Here is a 10855-nt window from a genome sequence, read left to right on the forward strand (position 1 = left end):
TGGAAGCTTTCCTCACCCTAATGAGACTGTCATCCTTGCAAACTGGCCCTCCACAGAAGTCTTCCTTGTTTGGGCCATAGTATTTCCTCCAAAATTCTTTTGCCACAGTTGGATTAGTTCAATGTCCAGTACCAAAGAAAAAAATATTTTTTTTCTTATATTTGAGGGGCTGCCTCTCTTGTTAACTTTTACTTTTGATTTTATACAATTCTGTACCATTATATATTATACAAAAATCTTGGGTTTCTTCTATACTTAGAAAAATCCTAGAAATACCTTTTAAAAATAAGTTTCTACAGTTGAAAAGGAGTTGGCTAATGTCAGCATGATCATTAGTTGACCTCTCATAAGCTCCTTGGCATGCCTTAACCTAATCTTGGAGAAAGTGAGTGTGTCCAGGGGCAGAAATGTTTGGAGGCATGAGAGGAAAGGAGGAAGAAAAAGCTGAGGATATAGTTTTCCTTGAGATCTTCTTAGGCTTTGCTGTGGTTTTTATCTAGATATTTTCTCCAAAGTCTCATTTGCTTATATTTGGGGCTTTTTGGAGGTGGCTGGATCTTGGGTGTATGAGTGTTCATTAACTAAATTAGCCACCTGTTTGGTTTAGCATAGTTCTGGGTATGGATAAGTTAAGGCACACCCTGGGTGTGGGTGGCACCATCCAATAGGCTTGTAACCTGGATTCGATAAAAGTCTGGAAGGCTTCACTGTTGCTGCTGCTTCCTGACTGCCTGCCGTAGACTGTTGCTTTTCAGCCATGTGCCTCTGCCATGCTGCCTTACCTTGGAATCGGCTGACTGTGGGCTGAAGCCTCTACAAACGGTAAGTGAAATAACATTTTCTTCTTTAACTTGTAGGTGTCAGGTATTTTGTCTCAGCAACGAGCACATTATCTAAGATGGGCTCCTTCGATTTTTCTTTATCATACAGACTTGCCTAGTTAGCTAGATATTCTCAGTGAATTCGAAACATAACAATTAAGGAAAGGATTTAGTTCTTAAGAAATGGTATGCTTTTGTCTGCTCAAGTATGTGAAGAACCCAACAGGCCATCTGTAACTCAAATTAATTTTACTTAAAAACAATTAAGTAGGGTTGATCTTACTGTTAAGGCCTAAATGAATTTCATAGCAACCTTTCAGAAAAAGGTGTTTGAAATACTGACACGTCAATTTATGGGAAATAACATTGTTTATAAAATGGGCTACAACTGCTGATTGTTCTTTTCACTGGCCCTATTCTCTTCTACAGTTTATACATTTTATATACTCTATTTTAATTTAGTCATATTATTTTTTATTAAATTTTAATTTTTATTGGTACTTTCTGTAGTACATAATGACTACATTCCTCATGGGGGGGGGTCTGTGCATGTACAAAACACATCTTGATTTTTTTCCTCTCCCTCCCTCATCTCCCTCATCTCCCTCATCTCTTGGTCCACATCTCATTTGCAGAAGATCTATCTCCCTATTTCCTATTATCTTTTATTTTGCTCTTCATTTATATTTTTGGATTTCTCATATAAGAAAACACATGATATTTAAGCCTGTGTTTTAGATGTATTTCATTTAATAGTATGGTCTCAGTGTCCATCCATTTTCTTACAAAGGGCTAAAGTTTATCTTTACTGATGGCAGAGTGTATAAATACTACATGTTTTTATCCATTCATCTTAATGGACACATAGGCCACTTCCAAGATTTCGCTATTATAAATTGTGATGTCTTTAATTTTTTGGAAAGATACCTAGAAAGGGAATAACTGAGTTGGGTAGAATTCCTATTATTAGCTTTGAGGGTACACTCCAAATTGATTTCTACAGTGGTTGTACTAGTTTACATCCCTACTAACAACATAGAAGAATTCCTTTTTTCCTCCATAGGCTGACCAACATTTTTTATTATTTGACTTCTTGATGCTTACCATTCTTTCTGGAGTAAGATGGAATCTCAGCGTTGTCTTCATTTGTATTTATCTAATGGCCAGAGACACTGAACATTTTTTCATGTATTTATTGACTATCTGTACTTCTTCTGAGAAGTGTCTTTGCATTTTAGTTACCCATTTTTTATTGTCTTTTACTTTTGGGACCTTAATTTTTAAGTTCTTATATATTCTAGATATTAGTCTTCTAAGAGTCAGCAAAATTTTTTCTCATTCTTAAGTTGTCTCTTCATTCTTTTGGTTATTTTCTTTGCTGTGCAGAAACTTTTTAATTTGATATTATCTCATTTGTTGATTCTTCATGTTATTTTTGTGTAATTAGGGTTTTGCTCAGAAAGTCCTTGCCTATGCCTATGTCTTCAAGAATTTTGCCTATTTTATCTTTCTGCAGATAAAGTGCCTCTGTTTTAACTTTTAGATCTTTTATCCATTTTGATTTTCATTTAGTACACAGTGAGACACATGGTTCTAGCTTCAATCTTCTGCACGTGGCTAGCCAGTTTTCTTGGAACTATTTGTGAAAGATGCTATTTTCCTCCAGTGTATGTTTATGGCCCTTTTGACAAAGATCACATGTTATTTGTGCCTGAGATTGTTGCTTCATCCTCTGTCCTGTTCCATTTAACCACAAATCTGTTTTTCTACCAGTACCATGCTGTTTTTATTACTGTAGCTTTATAACTTGAAGCCAGCTTTGCTTTTGTTAGCCATGCTTGTGTTGGCTATTCTGGTTCTCTTAGGGTTCCAAATAAAGTTTAGGATTGTTTCCCCTAGTACTGTGAGGAATGTTATTAGTGTTTTTATTTGGATTGTGTTAAATCTGTATGTCAGATTTGGAAGTATGACCATTTTCACAATATTGGTTCTGTCTATCCAGAAACGGGATATCTTTCCAATTTCTGATGTCCTGTTCAATCTCCTTTTTGTAGAGTATTGTAGTTTTTCTTATAGCGGTCATTCAGTTCTTTGATTAATTTTTAAGTATTTAATTTTTCTTGATACTACTGTGAATGGTATTGTTTTCCCAATTTCTTTCTCAGTGAGTTCATTACTGGTGCACAGGAACACTACTGATTTTTGTGTGTTGATTTCATATCCTGCTATAGTATTTGTTCTGTTTTGCTTTTTGGTACCAGGGATTGAACTTGGAACCTTGTACTTGCAAGGTAGGTGGCAGAACAACTGAGCTAAAACCCTGGCCCGCCTGCTACACTATTGAATTAGATTTTCAATTCTAAGACTCTTTTGGTATAATTTTGGGGTCTTCAATGTTTTAAAAAAAAAACCTTCCCTGAACATATTTTTTCTTCTAATTTTATTGTAAACTGACCATTTATAATTAACTGTACTTATGAGAGACAAAGTGATATGAATGCAAAGTACAATAATTAAATTAAGCTAATTAACAAATTTGTCATTTTATCATTTTTGTGGTGGTAATATTTGATATTACTCTTTTAGCAATTTTGAACTATATAATACACTATTATTAACTATATTCACCATAATGTGCATTTGATCTTAAAATAAACTTATTCCTGTGTAACTGAGATTCTGTATCATCCTCTTCTAATCCTCACACCCCAGGCTCTGTAACCACTACTGCACTGTCTGCTTTTATGAGTTTTAGTTTCCACATATAAGATTAGATTATTTTAGATTCTACATGTAAGTAAGAACTTTATATGTCTTTTTGAGTTTGGCTTATTTTACCTAGTATACATAAACACAATTCCTAAAGCTGTAGGGAATTCTGCCATATGGTTTACTATACTGCTTAATCTTTTCAGCTTTTTTCTATTATAAATCAGATGTGATAAAAATCTACACATATAATTTTTTCAATGTGCAATATTAGTGTTGTTTTCGGAAAGCTGAGTAAAAAGATGTACATGTTTAATGTTTTGGTACATAGGGCCAAATTGCTTTTCAGGAAGTGCACTGCTTTATCCAGTGGCATTTCAATAAAGTGATATTTTATCAGAAATTAGCAAAAATTTTAAGGGTGTGAATTAACATAATAGTACTATCTTGCTTATATAACACATGTATTAAACTATTATAATATGGAGGTACTAGTACAAAAAATTATGTGAAATGTGATAAAAATAAGGTGAATGTGAGAATTAAAAAAATTATTACTGTAAAAGACAAATTCTCATTAATTCCCCTTTAAAATACTTCCCCTTGTTTCAAACACATTCATTCCCTCATTCTTGCCACTTCCTAAAGCAATGCTAGGAATCTTCTTTCATGTTTTACACATTTGTGGTTGCCTCAGTGTTCTGACTTGACTGCAAACATGTAGCTTTAAGGAAAAGCCAGAAGTGGCAAACCTGACTGTCTTATTTTTCCCATGCTGGCTAGAGGGGACTGCCTTTGGAGAAGCTGCCATTCTCCTCTCTCATTTCCCTTTGGTTCCCTCGCCATCATCCCCAATAGACTGGGATAATTTGCTTATGGATCCTCTCTTGCTATCTAGCAGCCACTCACTCTCCTCCACTCCACTGCAATATGAATGCAACTCAACTGTCAACAAAGTGCCTCTCCTCTGCTCCCACCATTTCAGACTGAACTGCTGCCTCTTTAAAGAAAGGAGGGCTAAGATTAGAGAGGGAGGGATCTGGAACTACTGTTGATCTCCCCAACCCCCACAGCAAACATTCCAGAAGATGCCCTGGTTTCAGCTCTGACTCCTTATTAGATCACCACCATGGCAACAGAAGCTGTTCTGGAGCCCTGCACCAATCACAGGCCTGTACGTGGACTAGTCACAGGCCTGCAGCTGCTATATAAGCACTGCCACACACACACATTCACACACACACTTCTCGGGTTAGTCTAGAAGGGCTCTTCCTAGTGTATTGATCACATTATGCTACAGAACAGGCCCTCTTAAAATAAAGACTTGGTGGTCCTGTACACCTACTCATGATACATTTCTCAGGTAATGTGAGCTCCAAAAGTCCTGTAAATCTACTTAGATTCTTATCCTGAGTAATATGGACCCAGCAGTTGGTTCAAAAAGAAAGAGCAATAAACAAGAGGAATGGGCTAGTAGCACTGAAGAACTCCAGAGACCACTAGCCAAGTCTAGCACCCAGCAGAGTCCACCTACAGTATCAGGTAGTGACCAACAAGTGGATGTGTCAACTGTTGGTACCCAGCATTTTTCAGTCTCATCTGATGACATTAGGACTGTTAGCAGAGTTACACTTTGCTGATGCATGATTTCAATCTCAGTTTAGTAAAAGAACCAGAGGCTAATTGACAACAGATACACACTGTAAACTTTTTATTTAACAGAAATTGCCATAAACTGTAAAATTGTTCAGGAAGGGCAAGAATTAAGGGTTAAGTATGTTGAAAGTGAGGGGGGCTATTTTGAAAGGGATTAATGTCAATGTGTCTTTTACTGTAATAATTTTTAAAAATTTAAACATTCAGCATATTTTTATCACATTGTAGTATGTAAAGCAACATACAGAATGATAAATTTAATTTCTATTCATTAAAATACTGGCATTATTACATAGTAATATACCTTTACTATTGCTAATAAGCCAAAAGTATAAAATCATCCAAAAAATCTTCAGTATATACGTAATGCTCAAAATTATGAAATAATTCATATCTATATTACCAGTGGAGAAGAATTTTTTGTTATTGTTACTCTGGTTGCATGCTTGATCTTGAAATAAATGCTGTGTTAGGTTAATCACTTGGCAAAACAGTTGAACTCATCCAATATGAAAGAAAACCATGCAAGTAAAGATTTTGTACAACTGTTGCATTTTGAAAGGGTTTTAAGTAAATTTTAATTTTGGGGATGCATTCTCCTCCTGTTTCTCTCACTGGGCTGCTCTCTGCAAGATTCCCAAAACTTTCTGACATATGAAGCAACCTTGTTAAGTGTATTTAATATATTGCATTTATAGAGTAAGTTCAGGGAATTTTGTGCTGATATTTGCACTACTAAAGTAAATGATTGATTGTAGACTTTATATTTTAAGTGTTGGTAAAGAATTTTACCTAGATATTTTGAAGTTTCAGTATCATGATTTATGGGAAAAGCTGTTAATGGAGGTAATATTACAAGCTTTCAAAAATTTCCAGGTTACAGAAATTGGGTGGGTTTGGGATGGGCAATGGAGAAACAGTCTGCTTGCTGATTAATTTATAAACCAAAAAAGCATAACATAGTTGACTATGATTAAAAATATAGCCTCTTTCCATTACAGTATAAGTACATATTATATCTAGAGAATGGTAATATAGTAATAGTATTTGCATAGCACTTATTATTTGTCAGGTACTTTCTAAATGTTTCATATACATTAGTTCACTTAACCACAGAAAGTTATAAGGTAGACATTATTATATTTCCATTTAACAAAGGAGGAAATAACTTTACCAAGTTTACCAGCTAGTAAGTGATGTAGCCACTTACATCCAAATTATTTGGCTGCAGTTTTGTTTTTTTTGTTTTTGTTTTTTTTTCTTTGTTACCAGGGATTGAACTCGGGTCCTTGCACTTGCAAGGCAGGCCACTGAACCGCTGAGCTAAATCCCTGGCCCTGCAGTTTGTTTTTCTAACCACTGTGCTCAACTGCCTCATCTCATATTATGGCTCATAAAATTCTTTGTATTATAGACTTATTGTCATTTTGATCTTAGAAGTAACAAATCAAAACTCAAAGATATTAGGTGATTTTCCTAAGGTATGAGAATTACATGTTAATTAAATCCCCTGAAAAAGCACAAAGATCAAAGATCCATCTGTCTTTTTTAGAAAGTGAGTTGCCATAAAGAAAGATAATTCTGTAATTCCTAAGGGCTCTGAATGTCCTTCCTTTAATTGCATTTTGTGACAGAAATGAATTATTTTATATCCTGGAGCATTTTCTGTGCTAATTTTAATAGCTGTAATGACATTAATTCTATCTTTTATTAACTGGCAAAAAGAAGATATAAAGTTAAATGTGTACTTTGTTGATAGACAATCATGGAAGGGTAAGCTAATTGAAATTGAAATCTTAAATGATCACTTAAATTTGAAGGGAAAAACAGTTGGCTTCTCATTTCCAGAATTATCTGGTGAATTCACAGGATAGCAATCATTGCCTGGTGTTTCGATCACCAGCCTACAGTTGCATAGGATAGAAGGATATTCTGTAGTGGAAAAAACACCAGATGTGATTAAAAAACATCAGTATTCAGGTCCGGGGATATAGCTCAGTGGCATCACGCCTGCCTCCCAAGTGCAAGGTCCTGAGTTCAATCCCTGGTACAAAAAACAAAACAAAACAGAAAAACAAAACCTAACTCCAATCCTCAAATAACTGTTCCTTCCCCACAACCTAACATTTGATCTGACTGAAAGGTGACTGTAAAACAATACTTTTAAAAGATGGTTGGAATTTTGAAATTGGTCAAAAGTAGAAGCAATTATAATAATGGGGTGTTATCCAGGAGATGTTATAGTAGTGTTAGAAAACATCAATAGTGTTTGGGATATAAGAGTCATAAGTGCTGGGATGTGGAAATCATAGTTTAGATTGGGTATCATAGCACTTGAGACCTGGAAATAGAAATTAGAATATATGAATCAGGAACTTCAGGTATAGATAGGACTGAAAAGTGGAAGGATGAAAGTATTGAAAATTTTAAGGTTTAGGAGTTGATTTGTAGGGATGAAGATTCATGGAATTTGGATAAACTATAAAAACTGAAGGTCAAGAGTGGATCTTGCAGACCAGGTATTGTGGCACCTGACTGCAAAATGGATACCAGCCTGGGCAACTTATTGAGATCCTGTCTCAAAATAAAGATTAATAAGGGCCAAGCTTAGTAGTAGAGCACCGTTTGTCTAACCTCTAGTTTAAAAAAAAAAAGAAGATGACTTCGTATTCTGGTTATACTGAAATATGTTAAATTGGATTAGACTTACCATTGGAAACAATTATAGGCCAGGGATTTAGTTCAGTGGCAAGCACAAGGTCCTGCGTTGAATCCCTGATATCAAAAAAACAAAAATTATAAAAACAAGATAAATTGTGTGTATTTTATTACATATATTAATTATATATAACAACTATAAATAAATGTTTAAGAACAATTATGCACAACACACACTACATTTAACAACTAAAAAATAACCAAAGAAGGCACAACTTAATCTGTCACAATCCTTGAGAGAATTAAAGCACAAGAGGCAAGATCTATATTCACCTCAGCTCTTCCCATGCCCCTAAACATTTTCTAAGTGGCAGTAAGTAGTAAGAGAGGTAATTAGAAAGTAGCAGCCTTAATTGGCTAGAAACAAAGGTTGTAGCTTGGGAACAAATGCAGCTGGGATTTTCTAGACAGAAAGAAAAAAAACAAACTATAGATATGTGAGCTCAAAAATCTGTTCACAAATTCCCGCAAATCATTAGCTCATAAGATGACAGCCACAAAGAGACTTCCAGAAAGTCAGAAGAATAGTGGCAGCACCTAAAGAGTTGATCAGAGATTTCAGCAGCTTCACGTTGCTGGGAAGACAGAGATTAGAGTGCAAGCCCCACAAGACAGAGGGGTCTTGGTAACATCCCATGGTTTTAGTAATAAGATCCAGTAAGAGCTATGACTAAAAGTAAGGATAAAACTAAGATTAAAAAAATAAATTGAAATAAACCAGCACTCACTAAAAAGCCTAAAACCAAGCCTCGTTGGGATTAAGGTAATTTATTCTTTTTGCCTACTAACAAAAGAAAACTTAACTTAACCCATGTTGAAGAAAACTGGTATCATCCACAGCCCTTCCTTCCATACTATCTGAATTCAATGAGCATGATGGGTCTATTAAATAAAACAGGAAGAAATACCACATACCTGAGGAGGACTCAGATGATGAGTGTCCTACTTACTTTTCTCCTTGCTAAGAAAAGATACCTGATACCCAAAGTTAAAGGAGGCAAGCTTTAGTTTGTCTTTTATCTTGTAGAAGTTTCAGTCATAGTTGGCTGGCTCCAAGGCAAGTTGACATGGCAGAAGGGCACCGCAGAGAAGAAATAGTTCATAGCAGGCAGAAGATAGGAAAAGCAAGCATGGGGGAAGATAAGCCCTTACATTATATCGAGGCTACCTGGATTAGGATGGTGGCAAACCAATCGGTGGATTGATTTAGTAATCATCCACCCTTAATTCTAGCATCCTTAATCATTAATCCCTTAATTCTAGCATTAAACCATGAATCAATCACATACTCTAGATTCAGCCACCTCTGAAAAAGCCCCACCTATGACCACATGAAGTTTTGGAGGGGCATCTACATACAAGCCATAACAATGAGATATTACAGTTATCAAATAGGAGCTTTAAATAATGGGATTGAAATTGCAAGGAAATAGAGAAAAGATAAACAATTTTACAGAACCTTGAAATCTATTTAAAAAACAAAAGGTGAAGGGTTAAATGAGAATTCTGGAATTGAAAATGTAAGTAAAATTAAGACTTCAAGAGGAGTTGTATAGCAACTCAGGCAAGCAAAGTAGTTTCTACTGAATAGGCAACAGGTCATAGGAAATATCAAACATAAACCACAGTAGAAAAAAAGAGAAGCCAGTTATGGTGGCACATGCCGGTAATCACAGCCCTTAGGAGGCTGGGGCAGGAGGATTGCCATGAGTTCAAGGCCAGCATGGACTACAGATTGAATTCAAGGCCAGTCTGAACTACATAGTGAGACCCTGTCTCAAAAAACCCAAAAAACAAACAAACAAACAAACAAACAAACATCAAAAACCAAAAAAGACAAAAGACAGTGTAAGAGGTATAAAGAATATAGTACAAAGTTCTAACATACATGTAATTGGAGTTTGAGAAGAAAGTTGAGAGAATGGGAACAGAGGGTTAAAGAAATATTGGCCAAGATATTTGAAAAACTCACAAAAAATCAGATAACACATTTGAGAAACTTTATGAATTCAAAGCAGCATAAATACACTACACATAGACTTAGTGACATCAAACACAAAACTATTAAAGGCAAAAGAAAAAAATATTTTTCAAGTAGCGTGGGGTAGGAGAAGACACATTATCTTCGAAAGGATAATGATCAGACTGATGGCTGGCTTCTCAACAGAAATATCAGAAAATCAGAAGGCCATAGAAGGACATTTTTAAAATACTGAAGGATTAAACAAAAAGAAAAGGCAATGTAGAATTTTATACCCAGCAAAACTTTCAACATGAAGGTGAAATAAAGATTCACATTAACAAAAACTGTATTTGTTGTTGGGAAATGCATAGCATAATAAATATGTAAGGAAATTTCCCCCTTAAATATGAAAACGCAACGTCCCCAAGTGCAAGTGTTGAACTTCCAGAGAAATAAAGAACATCAGAATGGAGAGACTTTGTCTTCATTTAAGTGACAATAAATTATCATTCCAATGGAGTAATCTGGTGTAAAATAGAAGTTCATATGAAACAAAACTGTAGACAAGGTGAATTAATTAAACCAGAATTTTACACCATCATGTAGACATTGTCAGTTTAATTTTAACCAAAATATAAACTTTCAGAAAGAAATAATGGAAGGTGGGCTCTGGGGGCTCATAAGTAAAGGGCAGCAGTTGGCCTGTGAGGATCAAAGGGTATCAGTGTCAACAAAATCTGTGGAGATGCTGGAGCTGGGAGCCTTGGGGGATACTTGTGTGGCAAAAGTCAGAAGTCAGGGGAGCCTGTGGTAGATTTAGGAGTCGGGGTCCACCGCTAACAGTTAGGTTGGGGTGGGTGGGGAGAAGAACTGAGGTCGGAGGTCAGGACATACCTAGACAGCAGCGGTTGAAACTCAGCACGAGAGCAGTTGACTCCTAGGCCCTTCACGACCCGCGCCCTCGCTGCCCGGCGCGCGCCGCCCCCTT

The 10855-nt window shown here is 35.8% G+C and overlaps 1 protein-coding gene across 6 annotated transcripts in view; it reads right to left on the reverse strand.

Moving 5' to 3' along the window:
- LOC104860873 overlaps nt 1–7927 on the reverse strand; it is a 100431-nt gene extending 92504 nt beyond the window's left edge. For all 6 annotated transcript variants that reach the window (XR_779829.3, XR_004516412.1, XR_004516413.1 and 3 more), the window contains exon 1: nt 7897–7927. The gene's annotated coding sequence lies outside the window, so the exon portion shown is untranslated. The remainder of the gene's footprint in view (nt 1–7896) is intronic.
- Between the last annotated feature and the right edge of the window lie 2928 nt (nt 7928–10855).

Source organism: Fukomys damarensis, unplaced genomic scaffold (genome assembly GCF_012274545.1).
Source record: "Fukomys damarensis isolate Sample0158 unplaced genomic scaffold, DMR_v1.0_HiC HiC_scaffold_9, whole genome shotgun sequence".
Taxonomy (NCBI): Eukaryota; Metazoa; Chordata; class Mammalia; order Rodentia; family Bathyergidae; genus Fukomys; species Fukomys damarensis.